This window comes from Cataglyphis hispanica, chromosome 3 (genome assembly GCF_021464435.1).
Source record: "Cataglyphis hispanica isolate Lineage 1 chromosome 3, ULB_Chis1_1.0, whole genome shotgun sequence".
Classification (NCBI taxonomy): Eukaryota; Metazoa; Arthropoda; class Insecta; order Hymenoptera; family Formicidae; genus Cataglyphis; species Cataglyphis hispanica.
The window spans coordinates 461044-487100 of record NC_065956.1 but is presented as its reverse complement, the minus strand read 5'-3'; the positions used below and the strand labels follow the sequence as shown (position 1 = coordinate 487100).

Sequence of the window (26057 nt, the reverse complement as noted above, 5' to 3'; positions counted from 1 at the left end):
TTTTATATTTTCGATTTAGAGTTTTTTACGCAGGATCATTTCCTTTTTCTGGCTGCCTAAATTCATTAGAGGCTTGCTCCGCTCTCGCGTTTTCGAGGTTTTAAAAAGGCAAGATTACAAAAGAGGTCAGGAGGTCTTACTGACCGAGATGGACGTCTGAATTTATTTTATCCATTTTTTTCCGGAAGGAAGGTCGGTAGAATACGTAATGCAATACGATCGGCGCGCATCCCGATGCTTATTATTCGTGGCTGTGTGTGCATAGTTTATTATTCGCGACGTACCTCGGTCGAACCCGCTGAAAATTCTGCTTTTTGCCTTGTTCCATATCTCTTTTTCTCTCAATAGACGTTTTTTCCTGAATTCTTTTCGATCGATTTAGATTATGTAATGAATACGCAACAGCTGCTGCGATTATTTGACATGTGTCAGTTTTCTATATATTTATCCATTTTTTACTTGTAGTAATTTTTTTTTTGCTAATTTTCTATTTAACCTATTTATTTATTTATATTTATATATATTATATATTTTTGTATAAATTTTTATATACTATTTATTTTATAAGTTTTTATATATTATTTATTTTACATTTAGTTAAAAAATACTAATTTCTTCCTTAGAAGTTATTCGTTCCATGAAAATTCCGTGACAGATATTTAAAATATCATAAAAACTTTGTAAGAGATTATATTAAAATGTATAGAGAAAATAGGAATATGTATATACATTCTTATTTTCTTATATTTTAATGTATTTCCTTATAAAATTGTTATGTCAATTTAAATACGATCTTCCAGAATTTTCACGAGACAAGAAAACTCTGTAAGTAAAAAATAATCATTTTTTAATAAAACAGAATATACATTTAATATAAAAAAAAATAAGAAATAAAAAAATATAGGGTGGGTCCAAACGTTTTGATTAGACTTTATAACAAATTTGATTCTGAATAAAAAATTTTTTATAAACATGGGTCGAAAAATGATTTCTTAAAAAGTTAGTGTTCAAAAATCTCTGAAATTTATTTTATAATTTTTACAAATATCAAAGAAAGTATGCATAAACTTTTTTAACAAAAAGTACTGAAATAAAAGTTGTAGAGAATTAAATTAAATTTCAAATGAGATCAAAATGATTGTAGTTCCATAGATTTTAAAATAAATTTTCAAATGTATAAAAAAGTGTTTTTCGGCTATCGGCTTTTTAAAAATACTCTTCATTTATGGTTGTTATGGCCTTAATTAATTTTGCATGTTTATCTTGCTTGTTGGTTATCTCACTAAAAAAAATTTTACTTTTCTGCATTGTTTAAACCAACCACTATAGGAGGATGAAAGGAAAAGCAGAAGGTGAAAAGAAAATGAAATAAAAAGAAAATGTTTATCTATGCTTACAGGAAACTTTTTGTTTAAAATTAAATTTCCTATAAACTCTCAAAGTCTGGCCGAAATGTTTCGGCCCACACTGTATAATATTGCTTCAAATAAATCTCAGTATCTGATTTCATTAACTGTGATTCATTTGTATATGCCTAAGAAAATTAAAATATCCGATAAAAAGAACTCTGCACTATTTATTGCGTATATAGTTTAAAGAAAATCCTTGGCACCTTCGCGCAAATAATCTTATCTGGATTGTGTTTGTCTATGTGGCTGAATCGTGATTTATGATCATGTTGTACGGATTGTTCTGCTACCTTATTAGACATTTTTTTACAATGACCTCGTCCGTAGAAAGTAATAATAATATATTGAAAACATATCCAATACTGACCTTTCCTTTCGTGACTATTACTCTGGAACAAAACGTTTTCAATCTTCCAACTTTTCTCTTTTCTTGCCGAGAATTTCTGTTGTTTCGTGTAAAAGTTTATCCATTTCTTGGAAATGCATTATTGCTATTACAATTTTATTTAAAAGATTTATTTATTTGATTTTCTTGCACAGAGATCGATGTTTATTTAATAAGAATTTTAAAATATTTTTAATTTACAATAATTACATTTGAGAATTAAAATAATATTGAGAATTAAAAATCTTCCCTCTTCTTTCAAACTGTATGTCATTGCTTTTCATTTTCATTGTAAAAGGAAAGAGAGAACAGTTTTTGAACAGGATTTGTGCAAGATTTGAGGAAGAGCTTACGTGCAATGCTTTAAGAAAGACAAAAAAAAAAAAAAAAAACGGTAGGCGGTTAGGTCGAACATCTTGTAACTCGAGACTTTTTCGGACCTTTAATCGTAGCGCGAGGGAGTAGTTTTTTATTCGTGGATCCGTTTGTCGTGCGCGAATACGGTCGTACGGATATGAGGTTTCCTCATTCTTCTCCGGTCTCTTGCTCGAACGGTCATATCCGAGTTCCTCCGATTTTATAGCCACGAGGGATCGTGTCTTATATTGGTATCTAAAAATAGCAACAACATCACACGATGCTGCATTAATATTGCAAAAATATGTACGAGTGCTTAAGCACACGTCGAGTGTGTAGCGCATTCTTGTTAAGTTACTTAAGTAAGGACGACGCATTCTTTAGAATAGACTTGGTTTTCGTATTCACGAGCTAAACGAGACTTTACTTACACGCGGCTGCTTATTCTATTCTCCTCAAGAGTGATAAAGAGCCAGTAAGAAGTACCGGATACGATAAGAGATACCGTCGTAAGGATCCTCGAACGCGCGCAAAAATCCTTCCATGTCGAATATTTCCATGCGCGCGCGTTCACGCCTGAGTTGTCTCTTCGCTACGTTGCCTGCATTCGCGGAATCCGTCGTGAGAGGAAATGTATAGTAAAAGGAAATGTGTGTAAAAAGACCGGTCGGGGAATTTATAGTATAAGAATCTGCGCGCAACATACACGCGAGAAAGAGGCCCGCGACGACGACGACGACGACGGCGACGATGACGAGCGAAGGGATGGCGGGAGGAAAAACCGATGCGCGAAGAAGCGCGAGAGGAGGAGAAGGATGATGAGGACTATCGAAGTGAGATTCGCGCCGGTGCGACGATGGCAATTGTTGATGGTAGTGGTGGTAGCGGTGGTGGTGATGGTGGTAATGGTGGTAATGGTAGTGGTGGTTTGGACCGTTAGTTGGCCCCAGCACCAGCGGGAGCGTTGTCCGGGCACCGCGCGTTACTATTCCCCGTCCTCTTTCTCCTCTCTTCTCTCTTTTACCACCGCATTCTCTTCTCTTACACAGCGGCGCGTCTCTCTCTCTCTCTCTCTCTCTCTCTTTCCCTATCCCTCTCTTCTTTCTATACCTCTCGGCCCGCATTCATTCTATCGCGGATTTCCCCGTGCCGGGCGACCCTTCCGCGCCGCGTCGTTGAACCAATATGGCCGATGGGGTCCGGTACCACCTTCCTCCGTCGCATCGGCAAAAAGGAGCCGCAGCCAAGAAGAATCTGCGTTTTGCGCTCTTTAATTCCCAGCTACTCGCCGTATTCCCCTACTTGATTTTATCCGAGGAATTTCGCTCATTCGAGGAAGACATCCAGACTATCCGTCTGGTTTCTTGATTCGGGCGACGCTTCGAAAAGCGTTGATCATTATTTTTTTTATTTTTGAAATATTCATTTATCTATAAAACTCGTATAATAGGGGAATATCGATGAAAAATATCTACAAATGAAAATTTTACTTAAAAATGTTTTGACATAATGCAAACTTCGATATATTTTTTACATCGGTTTTTAATTTTTATAATTACGTCGCACTATATAAGAATAATGTACTGAGATTTCATGTTTTCATTCATAAACTTTTTTGCATCATTAATTAATCATACGAGAATGCAAAAAACACAAATTCCATATGGTTAGATCTTTTTTGTTGCCACTTGCAAAATAATTTGACATTGCAGGCGGTATTTTTTTAACCGTAATTTAAAATGTAATTTAAACCGTAATTTAAAATGTTATCGGACGTTTTAATGGTTTTTCTCAAATTCAGTATTTTAGAATTTATATGCTCGTAAAGCTAAAAAGCATTAAACAAATATTTTATCCTAAAATACAATGACTATTTACAGTAAATAGATATCGACACAGCATGTTTTACTACTACTAATCATTATCGTTTTTTTCCAATGTGTTTAGAATTTTGAAAAAAGCGATGTTGAGAAAGCTGGCTCGTGAGTTTGTGAGGGCTCATAAAATTCTTCAGAATAAGCCAATAAAACGATTTTTTTCACAGCACAATGCATCTTATGAATGTTTATATGTATAGATGGAATGCACATAATGATGATACATACGCTGACTATGTCATCTCACTTTCATGATGCTTAAGATAAATCTGTTCGGATAAATTCGTTAGAATTTAAACGAGTAAATCTATATTTCTGGAATTAAATAAAGATATTAATATGTGACTTACGATATAATTTATTTATCGAGTTAATATGTTGATTAATAAAATCAACAGTGGATTAAAATTTTTATGAAATTTCCCAATCATCATCTTACAATTATCTTGTGCATCAATTTAAATTAAAAAAAAATTTCTCTTTAATATATCCTAGAGTTTCTGCAACACTGAAGATATATGTAAATATCCGAAAATATTCGAAAATACGTGCGAAGAGACGAATAGATTGAAGCACATGACATTCTCACTGAATAGTTTCACCAAAGGAACAATGCCATTAGGAATTATAGTTATTGGATGAAGTGTTCATTTCGAGACTGTTGACGAAACGACATTGTTAAACGAACTGAGTGCCGACTTGATCGCTGGGCCAGTGGGTCCCCGCGTCTGCTTCTCTCCGCAAGGATAACAGTTCACGGCTGTACCGTTCACGCTAACGTTATCCGCGCCGTTTTAACATCGTATCTCCAACACTTCGTCATGATAATCGAAAGTAAGAAAGTGAATACCTGGATGGGTGAATGCGGTCACACAAGCAAAAGTTATAGAATTTGTCAAAAATTAATCATATTTCTTTAACCGAGATAATACATTAATATGTTGATTTCATTAATCAACATACTGGAGTAAGAAATAAATTACGTCTCGTTGGATATATTATTATCGAGTTTTTTGGTATTTAATTCCACAAAAATCATTAATATAAATTTTCAAATCTATCTTACATATATTAGATGTAATTTAATATAATTTAATTATTTATATATATATATATATATATATGTATATATATAAACTGCATATGCTATTAAACATATATTGTATAATTATTTAGTGTATTATGAAAGAAATATATGTATAAAATTAAGCTTTTTATGAAAGATAAAAATTTTAAAAGATTAATTACATTGACACTTTTATGCATGATATAATAACTTACTACCGAGACTTAATATTTATTATAGAGTATTTACATTTACATATTTTTTGTCAGACATAGTCTAGAGTTATTCTCGCGCACACATTTTTACAGATATATATCTGCGATGATGACAGATTGTTAGACTAGAAATAGAGATGCACAAACGAAGGAATTCTACGTTACAAATGGATACGTTAGATCGGTTGGCGGATAACGATCGTAGAAACGCGGAATAATCTTCGTCGTTCGTGCGTTGAACCTTCGCGATGTGACCTTGTTAAAGAAAACGGTTAACGGGGACACACTAGATCGCGATGCCGATATAACGATCCAATTCAAATGTACGACGCGCCTTTGACACGTGCAAATAGCGAATGGCGACAACTCGAGCACAATCGCGAAATAGATAGATGGATCGTGAGATAAAATAGATAAACGTTGTCACCTTGACCCTTAGACGCATCCATTTTGCCTGGTACAACGATTGTTCTTGACCTTTCTTAGAATACCTTATCGACATTATACTTTAGAAAAAAATTTTGCGATTGTATAGCAAATATATAATAAGAGAAAATTCTTGCATTCTCGCTATCGAAACCTCAATGAAATTTAATTTAATGTGAAATTTAATAATCGAATTATCCAATATTTATATTTTTCCGATCATCATCACGAGGTGAGTTTTGGCGGGAAATCGACATCGATTTCTCTCAACTTTAGTTCTGCTTTATATCGCTTGTTTACGTTAGATCCAAATACGAGGCTTGACGACCTCATAAGCGAGAAGTCGGACTTACGACTCGGTGGAAGGTGGTTGCCCGTTAGCCGGGTGATACACAAGCTCCGGCAAAAGCGCCGGGAGGCGCATCTTCTCGCGCCGACGAAAGTAGGATCGCGCTCGATTTTCACTCTCCGTGTTTTCGATTACATAAGTAGCCGTTGAACGCGAAGACGCGGCTTACGGTTTAATAAAACAGTTATGCTCGCTCACATTCGCGCCGCTGTACTTCAAGCGTGCTCCTCCTTCGGTAAGCGACGACTTTATCGAATTAACATATCGAGTACATTGTGTTTAATGGCGCTACGATATTGACGTATCTCTCACCAGTTTATGTTCAAGAAATAAGTACGTTTTCAAAGTTACGCCAATATGGATAGAACAATTAAACGTCAATTAAGGCGCAGAGATTACAAATCAATGCGAGGCAAATCGCATTGAGAGTTCGATGCATAATCAATTACGTATTATTACGCATAATTGCTACAGGAGGCTTATTTTTTAAATGAGACGTGTCGAAAATATTATATTTATATTTTATCGTACAATGATACGGCTTTCGGTGGATTCGTCGATGGTCTAGATCTAATTTTATCGAGAGATCACGAGATTATCTTTGTCATTATGTAATTTTTGCCTCGCGATGGACATGGCATTCTCGAGGATCAATTGAGAGATCTTTCGCTAAACACGCTGGACACTTTCACTCATCATGTCCTTGGAAAGGTTGAATGCGCATCTGACGATCCGGGGGATTACCTTACCGTATGCGTAACACGCGGTGCGACACGATACGTTCCGTTAGAACGACCCTACTGACTCGATTCGCCGGCGCCGAACAAGCAAGTGCCAACCAGGGGAGCAATTAAACCGATGCTAAAAAAATTTATACATTCATTGATTATTCTTTTATTAAATTTAATGAGGTAAATTTAGTCCAACTCGTTTTAAATTTATTAAAAAAATTTTTTTTTTAATGGAAATGTGTCATAAGGATGTACGCAGTTTTTTTTTTTTTACAATTTTTTTAAATATGGAGATTTAAAAGTAAATTTATCAGTTGGTTTATACAGTAATACAAGTAGCAAAATTTTATTTGAGTCTGCTGTTTCATTCGAATCTATATTTGATCTATTTTCATATTTTCTAAACTTTATCTCACATTTGCTTACTCGAAGAATATCCATATTTTAATATGATATAAGAAAAATAAATATACTTGGATAAAACTATATTAAAAGACATGCATTTGTTTGCCTTGATTATTTTATTATCGAATTTGCTACGAAATGCGTACAGAATATAAACAGCAGATTTAAATTTTCACGAGAGAGAGAGAGAGATTTTTCTTGCCTATTATTGATTTATCGAAACACCGAATATATCTAAAAATTTCTTTCTCTTTTAATTATTTTTATCGGTATTAATATATTTGTATAACTATTATATTATGTGTGTATCATGATTTTAGAGCAAAATGTTCTTTTTAAGAATCGAGAAGCTAAGAAAAGATCGGGAAATCGGCGTTGTTTCTTCTACAGGAAGAAGTAGTCTCGCCCAAGTAGACATAATGTCTTGTCAATATTAAAAGATCGCAGGAATTTCTTCGAAATAATCGCCTGTTTGTCGTGCAAATATTCGGCGCGTTCTCTACTACACGCACCTGTCCTATGGATCCGTCTAACGGTGTCCAGGTTGTAACATTCGGCGATTAGCTAACTCTGATTGCACAATGACAGTTACGCAACGCGACAACGTGATCCGTAAAAGTGTTACGGCTGTGGAATAAATGCCTCATGTCCCTCCCTCTCCGTCGTAATTCCTTTTTCAATCCTTCTCCATCGTGTCGTCTCTCTGTCATAGGAGCGACCCAAGAGCGCGAGACAGAAAGAGACGGATTATTCTCGAACTCTCACCCACAGCCTTGACCTACTGAACCCAAGTGAATCTCGATCTCACCGAATCTTTTTCCTTCGCCAGACAACAGATCGCGAATAAAATTTTTGCGACCACGCTTGGACAGATTTTTCAAAAGAGATAAATCGGTATTGTATTCCAAGAGGGAACGTATAATTCGTAAATCTCTATTTACAAAGACTAATAAGTTGACAGTTTTTCTCATTGAAATTCCATTTCATTAAACATGTGTAATAAATTTATTTATTATTTGGTTCCATTCGATTCCATCTCTTCGCGTATCATTCATCACGACAATAAGCTGCGAGAGACTAGGTGAAAATTGTATTACCGATATTATCTAACGATGGAAAGTAGCGCAAGGCCGCTTTCTTCTTACTCAACCGACTATTACACCTGAACACTGTAACACGCCGGCAAGCTCTTTCTCTTTTCGAACCGTCGCCTGTCCGCGGAAGCGAGAAATTAATGCGGTCGTCGAAGAATCGTTCCTCACGAGGAGAAGAAACGCATGGAAAAGTGGATTTTCACTCTCGAATGCCTTTTCAAAGCTACGAATCGATTTTTTTTTTTTTTACGAAACTTTTTACATAAATATATAATGCGCGTGCGCGTGCATGTCTTTATGTAAGTCAACACGCTAAGAAATCAGATCGCATAAATAAATATTTCCATTTGCATTACAAATAAATCTCGTTTTACCTACATGCGACTGTGACATTGAGAATGTTCAAATCAAGTCCACTTTTCCTCCTTTTGTAGATACAAAATAACATTGAGAATTTCCATGTGTAATTGTCCGTTTCCTTAGCGTATCTTATATCCCATTTGTTATTCATTATAAACTTAATTTAATTGCAATTAATGATTCAATAAATTATTAATATTATTAATAGCTTCTCTCTCTCTCTCTCTCTCTCTCTCTCGAAGCGAAATAATAATATTATAATGACTATTGAGATTGGACTGTTGGTAACAAGTATTGAAATATTAAATAAAATCTCATGAGATGATTATACATTTAAAATTACCGAAAACATATTAGAGGTTTCAGTTCATAAATATATCATGACTTGTGAATATTACATATTAATCTTGACTTGCGGATAGAAAGAGGGGGAAAAAAAAAATATATAAATGAAGATTGAAAACGCATACATCAGGATGCGTAATGCTTGTTATTACACGTGTCTCTTCCGCGGTAACGGGATAAGGAACCAAACCGACCGGCCTACTTACGCACGGACGTTCACGTACATTGAGCCGTGTCCGCGTCCCACGAATCGCTTTAAGATCCAAGACGCGCATGCGAGCGACACGCACGTAATCGCGACAATTTATAGCCGAAATGCCAAACAATCATCCTTGACTATTCGCGAGCAATTCAAAACAATTCTATTCATTAATTAATGAAAACGTTATATAGATAAAAAATATGTGATAATTTGAAATGATCTTATTCCCTTTTTCATTTTGGCGTTACGATATCGCGCTACTGAACAATAATAAAAGTACATGTCGAAATAATATAAAAAATTCGCAATTTATTTATTGGATTTGTATATTTTATCATAAAGAAAAATATTCGCTATTTGCTTATCGATCAAAATTTCTTTGGGTTCGATTACGAAGAATCGAAAAGATCAAGATATTCGGATAATAGGAAAGAAATATATGCGAAATAAACTGGGAACAAGAAAATCGATTCGATCGTTTTTTTTTTCCCATTTTGGTATCGCGCTACAAGATCGACATGCGTAGTTATTCGACGCGAATCGCTTCTTCAGGAATCACGCGGTGAGCATCCAGATCAGCCAACAGGTACGCGAAAGAATTTCATAATTTGCTGAACTGGCAACATAGCGGCTAACAAGAGCAAAGTTACGATGCTCGCTGGCTCGTTGAAAACCAATTTCAGCTTGTCGCGAAGCCGCAAGTTCGAAGCAAAAAGAAGCGACCATTGATTAGCTCCAATTTTATAACGCAATCGATGTAATGCCGGATCCTGCTGGCTATATTTTTCGATTTTTTTTTTTTTTTTTCACAGATACATATTTTTCAGTAATTTATAGTAATTGAGATTAATCTTATCTCCCCCTGGAGATTTATAATTTTTTAGATTTGTTACGTCATTTATAAAATCTTTTGGATATTGAGCGACGAATATTTCTTAATTTTATTATATATGCCATAAATCTCAAGTTCTTTTAAATTTTAAGCAACCACAAGCTTCTGTAGTTTCCAGACAAATTTGTTATTATAATATCTCTCTTGATCGTCCTACTGTATCTTTCATATATGAAACGCATTTTCTGTCGCGGCCTCGCTCCTATTTCGAACGAAAGTTCGTCGACTTCGACATTGAATTTTCGTGCTGGGCAGGTTTTCGTTTCGTAACACCATCACGTGATTTCATCGCGTGGTTTGTAATGTTGGTCCTACATACATACGCCTACGTGGGCCGACTAAACGTCTTACGTACTCCTCGCCTGGCCTCTCGTCTATCCAAGCATTCGAATCTCTTATTACGCCTTCGGTTTCTTCATACGAAGCGCAATCAAATGTCAATTAACGTTTTTTCGTATGTATCGTACAATATTACATGTGGTAAAAGTAAAAATTGGTCTAACACAAAGATTAGACATTAGCATCAACGTTTTATAAAAAAATCTTATTACATGATAATATTTGAATGATATATTGCGTTGCTCAAGTCAGCATTGAAAAAAAAGATATCTTATTCAATTATTACGTTTATATAATACAATATATTAAGGAAATGATTTGAGTATATATCTAATTTATCGAAATATGATTAAGGCAATGTTTCATTTATCATAGATTGAAAGCTTTAATTTAAAAAAAAAAAAAATGCGTCAAAATTATGTTTCATAAAAATAATATATATAATAATCAGAAATCACGCGAATTCTGATATCATTATTAATTATCTTTTTAATACTTAATCTTGTATATGTTCGACGATTTCAACGGTACACTGAAATTAAATTCGCGATATCGCCGACATTCGATGTTACTTTGTATCACATGTATGTGCGCGCTTGGCGATTGCTTTATACGCGAATCTACCAACGAAAGAGATATCGCACGGATTTCTCGGCGCGCGCGCGCGAGCGTTCATGGTACGCTCAAGACCTTCACCGTGGAGATCTTGAACCATAGCCGGCGCAGACCGCGAGACCGGTACCAAGATGGCGACCATGGCCGAGGAACGAGCGGAGTCGTAGCCTCGGCGGGGCGGCGATTGTGTAATGGCGGCTCGAGTCTCTCGCAGAGCCCCACAAGAGAGGTGAATGTCCTGCGAGGCTCGTGCCCCCCACCCCCCCCCATCCCCCATCCCCCTCCCCTCCTCTCGTCTCCTTCTGCATAGTCTCTTCTCGCGTCCCCTCTCCCTCCCTCTACTCTTTTTCTCTCGCGGACTCGTCTTTATCCTCGCTACCACGGGACGACGAACACCAGCCGAGGCTAGCGAAGGCTACGAAGCTCCTCGTCGAAGCGAACAAGTGCGCTACCGACTGACGTGGAACCTCATTTCGGCTAGGTGTCATCGCCCTCGCGTAGGTAAACAACGTTTACCTCTCCCCTCTCCCCTCCCCCCTCCCCTCCCCCTCCGGCCTTTTCCTCTCGTCACTGTATCTAATTTGAATTCGCAGGAATGACATTTATGTTTTCAACTATATCTTTAATGAGATATTCTTTTCTCCACGATTCTCCATATTTTTTTATGGCAATTTGTTATGCTCTTTCCCGCAATTTCTTTCCCGATAATATCGTCGAAGTTTCGCGAAAATTTGATAATAAAATTAACACGCTTCACACACAATTTGGCAATTAGAAAAAAAATTTATATTTATTGTATTTACTTACTTGTCTTCTTATCACGAATGCTTCGGAAACATTCAACATTACGTGATCGGTATCTTCGTTGCATCATCGTTTCTTACGTTAAACCGTGATTATTTTCATCATCGGCATCAATCAATGCACGCGAGAAAATACATTGATCTTTACGTTGTAATTTATACTCGACCTCTACACGTGTCTGACCTGAGTAAAATCAATCACGCAATTTCTCCGCGATTGAATTTCGCGTTATGCATTTTACAAAGCAAACGCGACTATTCTCTCTCTCGTCGTTTCAGATCGCGATTGTAAACACAAGTAATGTAGTTATGCAACGCTCTTTTTTTTCGAATAAGTATGTGCAATCGTTAGATTAAGTAGTCTTTTTTTTTTCTAAGCTCCAAGCAATTTAACGGCAATTTAAAAAGGCTGAGGAAAAAGTACGGCGCGTACCGTCTTACGATCGTCGTAATTGATGAAATTTATTCAACGAAAACAATGGTGGAAAAAAAGCCTCCGATGACGATGAAAAACAGTGCATCGCACAAAATGGCGTCGGTGCGTTTCACGGCATGGAATCTGATATTACCTCACCGTAGCCGCGGCAGTGACAGTGGCCTCCTCTCTTCCGTTCCCCTTTTTCTCTCCTCTAGTTTTTTTCTTCATCCGTCTATTTCTGTTGTCAAGTCCTCCTTTTCCGTTTTACCGATGGCTGAACGTGTTACGTTAGCACGAGGAAATTGCACTAATTGTAAGCGCTAATTATAGTAGGTTCACGGTAATCACTCCGAAAAAAATCTCGGATGAAAAATCTCCAACATGCGAGCTAGGATATTTTATATATTTTTATATATTTTATATTTAATATACATATCGTATGATATACATCCGTAATCGTAAAACAATTTCTTTTATGTATTATATTTATTCACAACCATTTTCTTAATTCACATCATTCCAAAATCATTCTAAATTTCTTTCTCTGTTGTCGTTAACTAAAATCTTAGGAAAAACAATATCTTTAAGTCTTTAAAATATTCAACAATTGTCTTGAAAAATTCTATTCTCGATACATTGAAATATTAATATTTTTCTTTTTAGATAACGGTCGAAGAATCAAAGCTTTGTATATCTGAATTTTTTTTTTACCTATAACGACGACTACATTAACAATTCGATCTATCTTGAGAAACGTAATAGGACGTCGTAAATGAGAAATGATACTCCATATCGACGTTTTCGGTATGGAAAGAATTCGAACGCCCGTCTTGGTGACTCACAAGTGTGTCGTGCGTGAACCGCAAGCCCGATGAAATAATCACTTCATCCATATTTAAAAGCGCGTATCTTGCTATGAAAATTGTGTCATATTCTTCACGCGATTACGTTGCATCTTTCGCGCGATATATGCATATATATATGTATGTATATATGCATATTCGCATTATCCTCATAGCCGGGAAATAAAATGTCTCTCGCGCAAATTTACGAGTAGAAATGTCAGACCGTAGAACGCGTGTAAAGCCACAGCCGTCATTCGCGATATGTTAATCCTGTCTCGGAGAACGACACTATGTACATTATTCATATATATATATATATATATGAGGTTGAACAGCAAGGGGCAAAGAGTTTCTTGCACGCGATTGTACTTCCTTCCGGTCAACCGACGAAGAAAATTGTTTATAGGATCTAATTGAACGAATTACAGAATTCGATGTTAATCAAATGACAGTGCGAAAAAAATATTTTATAAAATTCAATTTCCTTTCAAGTTTTTAAATTCTTCAAACAATCTGACCGTGCATGTAATTTTTTAAATTCTTATGTACCTAAGAAAATCTTAATTATAGTTTGAAAAAAAAAACGAACAGACGATTTTATGAGCAAGCAAACACGACGTAGAAACGAGATCAACAAGTTAATGTAATTATTGGCAAAGATTACAACAGGCATTGAAAACATTCATAAGCTCATTAATAGATTTGTGTAAAGGATGTATTATTTTTTCCGGAATTATTTTTCAAGTGTTTTATGAAATTTTGAAATTTATTAAAACTGAAAAACATAAATCGTTAATATATCCTTATGTATATATATATATATATCTTGGTAATTATGTTTTGTATCAGATATCGTGATGACTAACAATAAGAATCTACCCAAAATTATTTTCATTTTTGAAACTAAGATTCTAGAAAAAAAATAGTTTCTTGTTTACAAATATTTGTAATTTAAAAATAACGAAATAAATAATTAAAGAATTTTATAAGAAAGAAAGAGAGAGATTTTAGATAATTAAGCATTTTATAAATTAAGGCAATCGGGATACAGCGAGAAAAACTTGCGGACCAGTTCTACCCAAATACGTAACCCCACGGTGCAAACCGGGTCCCGTGGGACCGCGAGGATGCGAAAACGCTGCGGTACGGATACCGAGAAAGGACTCTCGAGGGAAAGAAACGGGATCAGAAGGTCATTGCTGAGCACAAGCGCGCGCGCGCAGTTTCCTCTTGATGCTCGCCTCGTTAAAGATCGCCGGAGGGTCGGATTCCCTCGCACCCCGTCCCAGTACTCCCCCCCCCTCCCCCCTCCACCCTTTTCTCGGGGAGCCTTTGGCTCGTCGCTCGCCCCGCATGCGAATCCCGCGGGCGCGAGCGGTGCGTTCCTCCTCCCTCCTCCTCCTCGGCATGCGGTAGGTGGGTGTGTAGGACATAGCGGACTCCTGCAGTCAAGGACACGTTCCGCTTGCCCACACAATCGCGCCTCACATTCACCGCCTCACTCCGTCCCGTCCTGTCGCGTTGCTCTGTCGCACTAGCTCGATGCGCATATGCACATGTATAGTATGTGCGTGTGTGTGTACGCGTCGAGATTTGCTGGCTCTCGTTTACTCGGGCGAGAAATAAACTTTAAACTCCTTTTAATTAAAAAAATAGTTTTGAAAATTTTTTTATCATAATCACTTTTTTCCCCCCCTTTTTTTTTATGAGGAGAGTAAATTGACTCGCTTGAATGAAATCGAGAGAAGAACGAGATGTATTGAAACGACTTCTTGAATTTCTTGAATTTTCCTTTCTTCAAGTTAGTGTTACGATCATAAGAGGATTGGAGGTTTAGATGCCATTGCAATTCGAGATTTTGTCAGCAAATTTTCTTCCGTTGCACATTCGAGACAACGTGCCAGGGATAAGCCTACATATATTTTTATCTCGCGAAAAATGTGTCACGTGACCCGTATCTGCGCGCGTCCTTCGTATTATCGTAATGCGAATAGAATTACCATTTGCCTAGCGTATTACAAAGTTGTGCGAAGCAAGTATGCCGATTGCCTTCAGGGACACGTTTACCCTCTATCCTGTTAGCGGGCCGAGAGTGCCGAGCGAGAAAGAGAGAGAGAGAGAGAGAGAGAGAGAGAGAGAGAGAGAGAGAGAGAGAGAGAGACGCGCTCTCGCTCGTCGGCGAAGAATTCTCACGACGTCGCTTCGCCGCCTCGAAGATCCCGATCATTCTCGGATCCATTAAAACGAGTCGGCGGCGAGCGCGACAAAAGGACTCGTGGTCATCCGTTGCGCGAAATACCATGCAATTTCGTGGCGAATCACGTTCATCGCCGATCCTTTTTTTTTTTCTTTCCCGCTGCCGCGTCCTTAGGCGAGCATTTACCGCTCGACGGATGTACCACGTATATAGCGACGTAGAGGTTCCTGTTTCCTCGCACTCGTATTGAAGCATGAAACGCGCGAGAGGAAATTTTCAGTACATTTGTTTCCAATCTACCACTATTTTTGAATAGCGCGAATTTTGATATACGAGAAAAATGAAAGCTTAAATAAAGCTTAATTTAATATGTTTGGTAAGAAAAATTTTTACATGATATCTTGCTTCATAATTGCGATATAATTGCGGTGAGAAATCAAGAGTCTTGAGCAGCCTTCCGAGGAAACTGTACGCGTAATTCGTACTGTGTAGCTCATTATAATTATAACACATCGCGAAACTTCTACGATGATTTAATTTAAGCTGTACATATATATATATATATATATATATATATATATATATACACATATATATATATATAGAACGTTAATTGGCTAATTGGCACGAGCACGCTCGACGAGATAAGTCGCCAGATAAATATACATGAGAAATTAATCAAGAGCTGTTATGTTTTTTATCCTCATACAAACATCTTTCGGATTCTTGCGCAAATATATTAATAATCCACATCACTTTGATTCGAGCAGGACTTTTAGTCGGAAGAGGACGATATCAATAATCACTTTGATGTAAAATCATTACTATGCTCATCGCGTATTTCTTCATCTTAATCATTTAATTTTTAAAATAGTTACGAGAATGAAACGCAAAAAAAAAAAAATCTATATGCGTTTGTTTATTCAAAATAGCTCATTATAAAAAAGATTATTAGCTTCCGTCGCTAAAACGATATATTGAAATTTTACGGAGTGCATCCTTAATAATTATACCGAGTGAGAGTAAACATAACTTAATCCTTAGTATAAACATATGATGCAAGAAGCTGCTTGTAATGCATCATTATAAATGATGAATATAAATCGAGAGAGACGCATATTCCAATGAAACTTGACGAAATAATAATTTATTTTTATATAATAAATTATTTTTTATCGATCACAAGCAAATCTTTTTTTTTCAACAGTATATAATTTTATTTGCATGTTATTCGAAACGATAAAAATAGACCTCTGGACACGTCGATTATTTTATCGATAAATACAATAATACGGACTTCTCCGATAGTAACAGTGCACCGTAACAGAGTATCCGTATACCATTATCGACGTAACATTGTCAAAGTAATAACTCGGCGAGGAATAGATAGAAATAATCGTGTATTATAAAGCGGGGAATGGCGTCACGCACAGGAGTATACACGGGATTTGTGAAGAAGAAACAGTCCAAGAAGAGAGAGAGAGAGAGGAGGAGGAGGGGGGGAGGAGAGGAAGACGAGAAGCGACCGACAGAGGACTAGGACTTGAAGGAGCGAAGAAAGAGAGAGGGGGGGCAGAGGAAGTGAAGCGAATTAGCGAAGGTATACGACCGAAAAGGAGGCCACGATCGTTCGAGTAAACAAGTGTCTTGTCCGAGAGACCAGTTCCACCTTCTCCTCCTTCTCCCCCTCCCCCTCCCCCTCCCCCTCCTTCCCCCTTGCTCTTGGTTTGCGAATCCTGTCGTCGTGGCCTTTAACGCGCGAGCGGTAATCGGTTTCAAAAGTGCCCATGTTATCATTCCGGATGTCGTCGAACGCGTTGATCGCGACGCGAGAATCTCAAGGCACGAGGAACGGATATGCATCAAAGTGGCCGGACCGGTGCTACTTGTCAAAAGAAGAGAACTCGCGGCTCTGGATACGAAATGACGAATCTTTAATGCTCGCGACCGTGAAAAGAACGGCGGGGCGACAAACAAAGCCGTCATTGTGTCTGGACGCGGAAAATCTTTCTTGTCTCTCCACCGTCATATAAATTATATTTCTTTTTCCCTTCTTTCTTTTTTTTTTAAATATACTCGCTCGCTTAATCATATATTGAAAGGAGAAAAAAGAAAAGATCTGTCGCTGAAAGCTAAAATCGTCGCATTTATTAAGGAAATAAAAGATCTTTTTTTTAGAGAGAGAGAGAGAGAGAGAGAGAGAGATATCGAGATTTGAATTTTATATAATATATAATGACTCGTCTGTGGCGTTAATATAGTATAACGGCCGCAGATGCAAGAATCACTTGTGATTCATCTAACATCTGTTATGAATTCAAGATTCAAGCACTTAGATCACAATATCGAGTGGTTATTTATATAATATTGCATCACAGAGCAATAGTAAAAAATATCAATTACCCTTTGCTGTAATTTATGACATTTATAAAGCTATTCACACATGGCATCTCGTTAATATATGTATATAGGAAGCAAAAGCTTTTTCAAAATCCGCAGATGTTCGATATCTCTCTTCAAATTCCAATTGTGTATGAGAAAATATATCTTTAACGAATATAATCGCCACGCTCTTAATCCGTTATACCTTACAGTCCAAGATTTCGTTCTACCAAGGTCAGAGAACCGCAGAATTGAATCATTATACGGTTAATGAAAGTCTTCATGCGCAGTAAAACCTTCGACACGAGAAGCAGACGAAGAAGAAAAAAAGTTCTAGCCGTTGCAGTTCTATTGATCATTCAATGTGATCTCTCTCTCTCTCTCTCAAGATCAAGGCCCCGGTGATATTAGCATAATTGCCGCAGAAGAAAACAATCTGGATTAGCGATTCGAGCATGCATATATTATTAATATCGCGCGCGCGCGGAAACGGAAAACTGTGTGCGTGTTGCACTGCAGATATACTTACAGATATATTTAGACGCGTGTACATGTACGTTATACACAACTCGAATGCCGATACCAGTCGATGAGATCGAACGGCCGGCCGATCGAGCCCGGTCATGTGAGTCAGTAAGACATTTGCTCTGCATGCCACACCCGGAATGCATTGTGTGCATTCCGTGTCGCGTTATAATGCCGGGCGACACGTTCAAGGATTTATGCCAACTTTACCTGCAGTTTCGCCTCGCATAATGAGGCCCCAATCACCGATTATAATTTCGCGAAAAATATTTTGATGAAATTAGAATTTTAATGCTCCGTTTTTGTACGCTTATTTAATTCTTCAAGTAATGCGCGCGCGTTATTAAAGCTGCAAAGATATAAATGCATAACGAAAGGAATATTTATTGTTTTGATTGAATTTTAAAAGATTAGTTCTTTTTCTTCAACAGATTATTTGAGATCAATCAATAAATTTGATGTTAAAACTTGGAAGCTATGGATATATAAATAATTAATATTTTTAATAAAATATATTTTCTTAAACTGACGAAGATTCTATATGATAATTAAATTTTATTAAAGTTGCATTGAATACGATGCTGGATATACTAGATGTCAATTTTCATGTTTCGTATATTAGTCTGGATATGAAATATTCTGTACGACAGGAGAACCTTGGACTACTTGAAGCTAATAGAGGGAACTAGTTTTATCTTTCCGTTTTTTATATAAGATTAAATAAATAAAACCGGCTTTCAGCTTATCAGCGCAAACGACGAAGTTATCGTTCAATATTAAACCGCAGGATCTTATTCTGCTATGACAGGATTCTAACCGTACATACGAAAAAAATCGATTTTAATTTTGCAAGAATTTTTCGTCGTACAGATATTGCGGGTTTGATACAAAACAAAAAAAAAAAAAAAACCGTTTTGTGGAATTATCGTTTTTACTCGATTCGCGTCTTTCGTAAAAATCTTACAGACATATATCTATCCATTGCTCGAAATCGACACAATATTGTTCTCGGCTTGTATAAATTCTAACGATATCTCGATTTGATCGCGAGACCCTGATTCTAATCGCGCGCGTGCGCGCACATACACACACACACACACACACACATATATATATATATATATATATATATATATATATAAAATATATATACACAGCGGAGAACGGTCAAGGCCACCGTGTATCGACGCTCGCTGGAGAATCGCGAGAAAGCAATTGTACGACATTTTCCGATCGGTCGCTAGACTTGACCTTCGTTTTATCATGTTTACTGTTGAAGAATCGAAGGAACAAACGAATAGATCGCCGTGCATGGCAAATTTATTCGCCGGCGAATAAGCCACTCGCTGATGAACAGGGCTGCTTCCATCCGTGTCACTTGACGCGATTAATGTCAGTGAAACTTGAAATACCATTCTCAAACTCGATCACAATTGTCCGAAATTGTAATGAGCGCGATTTCTTAGCGGGAAGTCGCGTCTCTGATTTTTCACGTCTCTCGCGTAATCTTCGCAAAGTCGCCAGAGACGAAGAGTCGGGTCACGCCAAATTACGGTAAATCCGCGCATTCAGCGCAGACGGACGACGTGACTCCGTCGCTGCTATTGTCGTTTTAATTACTATCGTCAGGATGGCTTTCGGGCTAAGCTAAGTCATCATCGTGCGCATCGTGCGATGAAAGGCGGAATTAAAGACGTCGGGAGGCCTCTCTTCCCCAGCGTGAACCACGTGAGAAAATGCGTGCGGACGAAATAGCAGAGAAAGAAAAAGGGGGGGGGAGAGAGAGAGATCGGTGCTGTCGTGACTAAGCCAACTCTATCCTGCCTCGCCGAGTTACGCCAGCGGAGTAACAGCCGATGGCAGAACTAGAATTACGTTCTAGGCAGCGATGAACTTGGCCCAAGAAACGGGAATGAAATTACTGCTATTGCGCTATCCCGCATTTTTTGCCACACGACGCACTGCTCTCGACGTCTGTTTTATTGTAACGTTTTCTTACGTTACAATAGATCATTAACAATCGAAAACTTTATATTAAAAAAATGGGATAATATTTTTATTTACATATATCTTTAAAAATATTTTTTACGCATTTTATAGTGATGTTTTTGTTATAGAAAAAGATCGCTTTAATTTTATAATATATCGTTTCGATCATATGCATCAGACGATTATCGATTACGCATTACATTTTGTGAAAATATATATATATATATATATATATATATATATATATATATATAATTATTAATGTGTATATTCTATATCTATACATATGCTTTAATATACTAATAAATATTAATAAATTTATTAATAACAAATCTCTCAATATGATAAATATAATTATATGTAACAACTATTCAATTCAATAAAATTTCTTCTTTTTTTATTTTTTCTAAAAATCTTTAACTCTTTGCAATTTAAAATTTTCGTAAAAATAATTCAAATATTATTTGATAATTTGCGCGCGTTTTTTCTTTTGTATTGCCTAAAAGAAAATTTTTTTACTCGTTGCTTGTTGAGTGTCTCTTCAAGAGCAGAAAAAACCTCTATGTTTACAGTTATTTAAAAAAAGGAAACTTTCTCCGATATCAATGGACAAAAGTTAGCTAAAAGTACCGTAAATTGCATTCTAAAAAAAATTCCATTTTGGTTAAAAATATAGAGGGTCAGATGTTCGAACAATGTGCGTATCGCAGCTAGTTAGTTAGTCAGTCTTCAATAGAATTATTTCGTTACGCTAATCTCTGATTTATTTTTTTTATCCACAATATTGCCTCTTGGGTAACATAAATAGACCTTTAAACAGCAACCTATAAAAATGTACGAAACTCGGATTTAGTTCGCTTTTTTAAACTGACATGTATACTACCTGGCTTTGTTTATCGTGTTTCTACGATTGTTCTCCGAGTGTTCTCCGATTTTTAATGTGTGCGTATGTGTGTGATGCAGATATATATAAATAATATAATACATACATATATATAAATAACATTAAAATATGAGAAGAGAAAGACATATAAATAGTATTTATTAGATATAAATTCATTTAACACGAAACGATTAATTTTTTAATTTATTAAATTTATTAATTTATTAGTATTAATTATATATAATTGTATATAAAATTAAATACGCTATCAGTAGTTATTTGCTTATCTACTAAGATGCCTATGAATAGTTGCGTTTTATGACGATTTTTTTTTTTTTAATTTTCTAACACCTGAGCTTTGAGATTGAAAAGTAATTAATATATATAAGAGCTAAGGATACAAAGAATGTGTGTGAATAGATTTATTACACTAAAAGAGCCGCTCGAAAAAAAAAGAGACTTGGGATCAGTAATAAAAATCATGCTCGAACCGAACGTGACATTTTTTTCCGTTTGAGGCTCGAATCAGCTGGAACACATTCAAGATTGAAGAAGATTGAAATACGGTTAGAATTCAAACGGCTGCTGATTACGGCAAGATTAATGTACACTTAATTATATAACATGAAGGGAAGATCGTCAAAAAAAAAAAAAATTCTAAGATGCAAAAAAATTATGAAATTTGAAGAATGAATAGAGAGTGTCTTAATAAACAATATTTTCGTCTGATCTTTCTCCTCCTGAGATGCGATCTAATAACTTTCTTCGAAAGCTACCGACTCGGTGAAGAAAATCTATCGCCGCTGAAGGGACCTGGCAGGGTATCTCGCGCGCGCGCGCGAGGCCAAGCGAGGTGAGGCGAGGCGAGGTGAGACGAGACGAAGCGAAGCGAAGCGAAGGAAGCGGCGCTGGATACAAGAGCGTTCTTAGGTCATTGACTGCCGGTGGCCGCTGATCTGCGAGTATCCAAGGACAGCCGCTCCGACGCTCACGACGTCTCTTTCTCCTCTCTCTCTCTCTCTCCCTCTCTCTTTTTGTGTCTTCCTCTCACCTCCTGTCCTCGCCTCCTTTCCTCCTCCTCTTCTCTTCCACTTCTTCCTCTCGTTCCTCACTCCCTTTTGCTACTTTTAAAATCCGCCGTCTCTCGGCTATCTGTCTTAACAGCGAATCGAAAAGGGGGATATCTTTTATTCACCCGTATCGGTCGATCGCCAATTAATTCGTTTATTATTCATATTTCTCACTTGACGGTGGCTCTCGTTGCTCATTATATTTGCAAACCTAAGGAAGTAACTATAATGCGGCTGTTTTTTTCTCCGATTCCGTCTTCAGACAACATTGACAAGCATGGCGCCGCGCGGCGCGTTATTCACGCGCTGGATTCCATATCGTTGAATTATTAAAAGAAATATTTCTCACGTTTCTAAGCAATCAAATCATACTGCGAAAAATATATTTTTTTTTTTTCGTAAATTTTACGTTTCTCGTGATGTATTGTATATTAAAAAAAATTACGTTTCTTACGTCGCGCGTTTCAAATCACTGTATCAGATACAAGGATAGAGACTGCAAATAAATGTATATACACATAAATGTATATACTACTCTCTACTCCAGGTAATGTATCCAGGTCATGGGAAAAGGACCGGATTGAAAGGTTTGTAGGATTTCGCAGTTGCCTTCTTTCGTGCGGCACGCATTTCCGTTTCGCGCATTATCGACGCTGTCTAATCGGGCGAAATAAAAATGTAGATCACTGGGATGGTACTTTGTATTAAATTTCAACAAAGTCGAATTCTAAACATGCAATCATGACATTCTCTATAGAATGACGAGAATAGACGTCACTTTACAATCTTATATTAGTCACCACATATTTTAAATTGTTTTTTCTGTTATTCGACAATATATATTAATTTTATTAAAATATATTATTTATTTATATATTTATTAATTTTACTAAAATATTTAAATAAATTATTTAAATATTTTAAATACATGTTAAATATTTTAATAAAATAATAATTAAAATAATTATAAATTTAAATTTAATAATAATTTAAATCTTTAAAATTTATTAATTTAATTTTTTCAGAAAGCTTACTATTTTATAATTATATTATCACAATTGTTTTATTATTGGCTTATATATTGGTTTATCGATAACATTTATTTACATTTGAATAGTTATTGCTGGATTCTTTACGATACGATTTCTGTTTACAAGAATTTTTCTCGAATAGGATAAACGGCCGACTAGATAAATCGCAAGTGTACACCAATATTTCATCTTTTATTCCGCGAATGGGAGAATTTCGGCCACCATGTGAGACTCTTTTCACGTCGGAAACCGGATGAAAGGGTTCTCGCGGGATAGGAGGGGTGTCTTCGGTACTGAAAAACCATCGGATCGGTTTGTGAATATTGAATGGGTTCATTTTCTCTGAACCGTTGATCTAAGTTTTCTATAGAGGCTCGATCCGTAGGCAGAGAAACTAGATCGATATCGTGAGAACGAAATATCAGCAGCCAAGAATATATGGAAATTTCACTATAGGTCATGGGGGATAATCTTTTTATTTTGAGAGACATCGTCTTTCGAATAATCTAAAATATAATTTTACGCATCGATTAAAAGCTAATTATTGGTTGAATTTCGCAAATAATATATTATCTCTTTTTTATTGAAATATATATAAAGAAATTATTAATCACTTTATCTCTCATTATATCGAATAAAAGCTATGCACGATATGATTGATAATTATTAATAATCACGTACAAATATTTCATTATTCTATTACGACATAATTTATTGTCCGTCAAGAAAAGCCTGAAAAATAAGTAAATATTTTGTTGACGGGTGTGAAATAAATTAACGTTGGAAAGAAAACTTTAAAAGATTTCTTAAAAGTCTATGTCGATCGTTATACGTTTGATGAAAAACATTCAATATTTTTTTATTTATTGATTTTATCAATTGGCGTTTTTCTTGTTGGGGGAGCGCGCGATGAGAAGAGTCTGAAAATTTTCCTTATCCCTCTAATCGCAAATCCGCTGAAATCGGTGAGTCTCGAAAATTGCGTCACGGTTGGCATCGGCATATATACTGGCAAGGTGCCTTCCAGGAATTTGTAACGGGAATTTAATTTCGTCATTCGGAATTCCGTGGCCGTCCGCGGACGCTCCGCGTATATTTTTAGAAACGCGAGCGTGGTCGCTGTATGCGAATATGATGTACATACGTTCCTATCGTTTCGCGGACAGCCGTGAATGTCACTTGTAATTTGCAGTAGCGCTTTTTTAAATTAACCGCAACATTCCACATGATGCCTATTAGAAACGAGGACTCAATTACAGATTGAAACACTCGCAATTGTTATTATAAAAATTTCTAACAGGATTATACAAGATACAAAATTTGCATGTCGCATACCTATAATCTGCTGGAAATTTTATTCATTTATATTATATATTTAAATGCATAACATTTTATACATCTATATATTTTTATATATATTCCTAATTTATGCAATGAAATAAAAAAGGACTTTCGCCGATAATAATTATACGATAATTACTAACGGATTTATTCTCGAAACGCGAAGAACGCGAGTATCGTGAATTAACGCGAAAAACATGCTTCCTTTTTCCTAAATATGTTCCGGATCTGTCGAAACTTTTCCCACAAGCTGCGTCCACGGGATATGGAAAAGAAATATCATATATACGGTAAGGTGCTACTGAACACACTACAGGATACGCGAGGATGTATCGACCCACCTGTCCGTTTCTCCCACGCTCCTGAGAGATGGCGGACCGATGGGTGGATGGAGGGCCCCTAATACGAGCGCATAAGAATCCATAGAGCGAAAAATGGATCCACCGCCCTCGCCCTCGTCTTCTTCCACCTGCGAGCTTTCCTTTCTCTTTCATCGGTTTAGGACAAAGAAAAATAGCGTTACGAAGAAAGGAAACCATTTCGTCGCTCTCGCGCGACCGGAATTGATTGAATTTCAATCGTTTCACCCCCTCCCCCTCCCCTTCACTCTTCGCTCCGATGGATCTTTGTCGCGCAAATATTTGCCAAAGTACAGGAAGTATTCGTTCATCAGAATCTTTTAAAGAAGATATTATGTTACTCAGAATGATAATTGGTTCCTTCTCTGTCGAATAATAAAAAAAAAAAAAAAAATGAAAATTATTCCATGACATTTGAATTACTTTATATTAAAGAAATATTTATAATTTCTTTTGCTCGCGGTGATAATTTAAAAATCTCAGTACGCATTGGACGACTCTCCTTTAATAGCAGATTGATTCGTTTTGGTTTTTATGAAGAAGTAACAATCGAAAATTTACATTTTTTTTTTTTTTTGTAGAGGGTCCGCCACTTTCTTCTGAATGGTACGTTTTGTAAAAATCTACGTTTACAACTCCCTCCCTTCCACCCCCTAAAGCCTTTTTGAGTTACGGAAGGGAAAAAAAACTATATGCGGAAATATGAAATGTTTCAGTCATATAAACCATATCCCTTGAGTAGTTCCTACACAAACCGAATCTCGCACAAAAATGACCTTTTTTTTTTTACAATAGCAGTAAAATAAATTTTAAGATATGAAGGTAGTTTTGCCGAAACGATATTTTTAACCCTTGCCCACTTCGCAACGGTATCGCGGCGGTCTCTTTTTTTTTTTTTTTTATATCAGGATATTGTCTTTCAAGTTGTGCTGAAATATTCGTCAAACGACTTCTAGACAATCCTTTTTTATGGAAGCTATACAGTTCAGAACTATTTTCGTTCCAAAGAAAATTGCTAAAAATGTTAAAAATATGGAATGGCATTGTATTTTGGCAAAATGTGGAACGATAGATGTCTCCAAAAAAGTGTCAGCCTATACATATATTATAGGAAAGATGACATTTTTAAAAGGGATATTTTAAATAT

General features: G+C 36.3%; 1 protein-coding gene across 3 annotated transcripts in view; it reads left to right on the top strand.

The window, feature by feature from the left end:
* The window catches only part of LOC126859527 (transcriptional regulator ovo), a 72807-nt gene that overhangs the window by 1251 nt on the left and 45499 nt on the right, over positions 1–26057 (top strand). The gene's annotated exons all lie outside the window — the stretch shown is intronic.